This window comes from Triticum aestivum, chromosome 6D, assembly GCF_018294505.1.
Source record: "Triticum aestivum cultivar Chinese Spring chromosome 6D, IWGSC CS RefSeq v2.1, whole genome shotgun sequence".
NCBI lineage: Eukaryota > Viridiplantae > Streptophyta > Magnoliopsida > Poales > Poaceae > Triticum > Triticum aestivum.
The window spans coordinates 327902214-327906338 of NC_057811.1; positions in this window are offsets into that span (position 1 = coordinate 327902214).

Below are 4125 nucleotides of genomic sequence, written 5' to 3' on the forward strand. Positions count from 1 at the left end.
ACGGCCCATAGAAGGCCCATTGTTTCTACGGCCCGTAGAAGGCCCATTGTTTCTACGGCCCGTAGAAGGCCTATTGTTTCTATGGCCCGTAGAAGGCCCACTGTTTCTACGGCCCGTAGGAGGCCCAGTGTGACTACAGTAAATATTAGCCCATGGTTATTGTGGCCTAGTTTTAAAAAATAGGTTATTGCAGCCACTAGCAAACCGCGGAAAAAGAACTGCACTGACTACAAGCAAACAAATAAACAAGACAACAAGGAAATAAATAAGCAAGCAACTTATGCTAGGCTATCACGGCTATTACACATATTACATCCACTGGGCATCAAAGTTCGCCACTAGTGCAAATATAGGGAACAAAGCAGCATATAAACGCCGCAGCAAAATAAGTCTAGAACTGAAACCACTTCAGAAGATTTCAAGAAACAATATCCTGGGTACCCATAATGCTAGCAAGATGCTTAGCAAGCTTATTAACTTTCTCTTGTTTGGCGCTTAAATCCTCCAGCGCTTGCTGTTGCACAAGAAAGTACGCATCTGAATTCTGCAGGGACTTCCTTAGTCCTTCGGCTTCTTGCTGCAGCACAGCTGACTGATGCCTTTCAGTTTGTAGCTGAGACTGAAGAATCCGAAGTGATTCAGGCAGCAAGTTCGAAGAGGTTGTGCCAGCGGTACTGGCCAGTAACTCGAACACTACATCAACGCAGGACTGTGGGGTTTTCTCACTGTCTACAAGATCGTTTTTATCACCTTTCTTGGAGACCAACAGGGTTGTCTCACTATCTTGAACCTTATCTGCATTACTTTCTCTACCATTGCATAGTGGGGTGCTCTTCTCCAATATTCTGTTTGCATACTACAAGAGAAACAAGCAGACACATCACAGGTGTAGCTTGTAGTATACGAAACTCATTTTGGTAAACCGGTTCAGTAGTAAGGTGGACAGGATAACAGCATGAAACAAACATATATCTATGTACTATGGTCATTGTATTGTCCATATCATTCTAGTTTATGTTCCCTAATCAAGATAGAGACACAGTTCATCTCATATATTTTTAAGACACAGCAGCATAGACAGAATATAAGTGTGAGAAACTACACAGCATTGGCAGCACTTGTAATGTGCATCACATGAGAACATAACTGTTTATACAACTTAAACTGAAATCAACATAGAGCAACAAGTTAGAATAGCAATCCAGTTAAAGAAATAGGTTTAAAACATACCTGTTGCGCCATTGGAGTTTCAATTGGATCCTTCAAATTCTAAAGTAGTTGGTATGAGTAAATACAGTGATGCAACAGCAAAGGAGTATGGACCATAGCTACGGAATCTGACCTGAGAACAGTTGCTCTTCTGCTTTAAACATGGAGTTTGGGTTAGCTGTGGTGGTCTTCGTGCTTTGGGCACTGCAGTAGCTTTACAAACTGCTCGTGTGGGGGTACTCTGTGGTGGACATGGTGCTTTGTCAACTATAAGTGGGTTACTATCCGCTGGGGTTGCGGTTAGATGGGTTGTAGCTGGTTCTCTTCCCAATGGTGTAAGTGTGCAATCTAGAAGAGTCTCGATTATGTGTGGTGGGGCTAGTTTGTGGGCCAGTACAACCATGGTTCTATCTGCATCGACGGGTAGCACTATCTTTTGTGAAGAACAGGTTTTTGCTCCCTTAGATACTGCCATCACCCCCTCCAATTCAAATGGCTGATAAACAAGAAAAGAAATTGAACGTACAAACATTGTATGATAGACAGATGTGGTAATTCACATATATGTTGTCTAACCAAACAAGACAGCATGACACAATTTCACATATATGATGCCTAACTAAATAGGATAGCATGACACAGTTTCAGATATATGATGGATAACTTAACAGCATATAATGGCATAATTCAACATATGATGAGTACCTAAATAGGATGACATGACAAAACTATATGATGTCTTTCTAAAATAGGTTGGGATGAAATAATTCACATACATGTTGTCTAAGTATACAGGATGGCATGATATAATTGACATAATTGATTCATATACTAAGCAGCTGGCACTCGCATGTATGATCTCTAAACTAAGCAGATAGAATTCAATATTGTGCATATGATGTCTAAACTAAGCAATGCAAGACACCATATGCATCATATGAGAAATATAAACATTGCAACTTAAAGCATACACCTCAGGTGGGATATAGGAATGGGCATCTGTATCTGAATCCTCCTCTGAGGAGCTCCCTGTAACCATCGAGATATATGCTTCAACAGGTACCATTGCCTGCTCTGAAGACCTTGTTTTCTCTCCAGATTTTTCCATAACCGGCTCAAATGGCTGATACACATGAAGAGTATTTCAATATACACAGATTGTCGACAAATGGAATACGTAATGAAAAAAAAGATGGCATGAGATAATTCACATATATGATGCCTGGCTCCATGGCGGTGCATAATTCACATATATGATAATTGGATGAAAAACATGGCATTGCATAATTCACATATCTGGTATAGAAAGCAAACAGGAGGCATTCACACAAAGCATGTCTAATCTAAGCAGATGGCATGGCAATGCAAGACACCATATGCATGATATGAGCAATATAACCCAGCCAAGTTAGAGCATGCACCTCGGGGGGGAATACGACTGGTCATCTCTCTCTGAATCCTCCTCTGAGGAGCTATCTGTAACCAGCAAGAAATCTGCATCGATAGGTAGCATTGTCTGCTCAGAAGACCTTGTTTTCGCTCCAGATTTTCCCATGACCGACTCAAATGGCTGATGCACAGGAAGAGTAGATGAATGTATAAACATTGTTGACAAATGGAATACATTATGGAAAAAAATATGGCACAATACAATTCACATATACGATGACTGGCTAAACAGGATGGCATTGCATGATTCACGTATATGATGCCTGGCTAAAGAAGATGGCATTGCATAATTCCCATATACTCCCTCCGTTCCTAAATATTTGTCTTTTTAGAGATTTCAAATGGACTACCACATACGGATGTATATAGACATATTTTAGAGTGTAGATTCACTCATTTTGTTACGTATGTAGTCACTTGTTGAAATCTCTAAAAAGACAAATATTTAGGAATGGTGGGAGTATGATATAGAAACCAAACAGGTGGCATTCACACAAAGCAAATCTAAACTAAGCTGATGACATATAAGATGTATAATGTAAGCAATGCAAGGCGCCATATGCATGATATGACCAACATCAGCATGCCAGGTTAGAGCAAACACCTCAGGTGGTAAACAGGCGTGGTCGGCTCCTTCTGAATCTCCATCTGAACAGTTATCTTCCTCTGGAATACAATCTGGAAATGCAGGAGGGGGGGCACTTCGCCCACCATGGAGCGGCGTCTGCATGACATTATATTCGCACGCAACGGTCTTCTCTTTTTCTCTACATGTTCAGTACGATTGTGTACAATATCTGACATGCATAATAAAGAAAATAGTTAGATTTTGTAAGGCCTAAGGGGTGCATGCAAAAATCAAGACTGATGGTAGCAAACGAGTGGATGGATCCAAAACTAATGATAGCAGGTAGATTATAGCTTCAGTTTAAAAAGATAGACAATGGATCATCTATTGTTTGTTGCCCACCCAACATGAACCACATAGAAGACCCCAAATGAACCAGATAGTAGACATATATTATTCGTTGCTGGCTCGATATGAGACCCATGGGCAATTCAAAACTCAAGATTGAACGATAAAGTAGCAGGTAATAATAACCGATGTATAACGTAAGCAAACACGAAAGACTGCGACCTCTCTTCCGGAACTGTGTAGTCCTCAGGTTCATCTGCTCAGTCGATGATGGTAATGCAGTTGGCGTGGCTGCCGGCAACGAGGAAGATGATCTGAGGCGGCGAAAGGAAGTCTGCAGGGGGGATCTCTGCTGCAGTGAACGCTTCTGTCGATGGTGCACCTCAGGAGGGATGGATGACGCCACGGCAGGAGCAGGACATAACACACAGAGTTTTCTTTGACGCCTATCTGAAAATGAAGTAAATCTGTAAGGGCTGCTTAGAATTGGAGGATTCTATAAACGCAGGGACAGGAAAAACACAGGAATAGGATAGGAATGCACGTGCAAA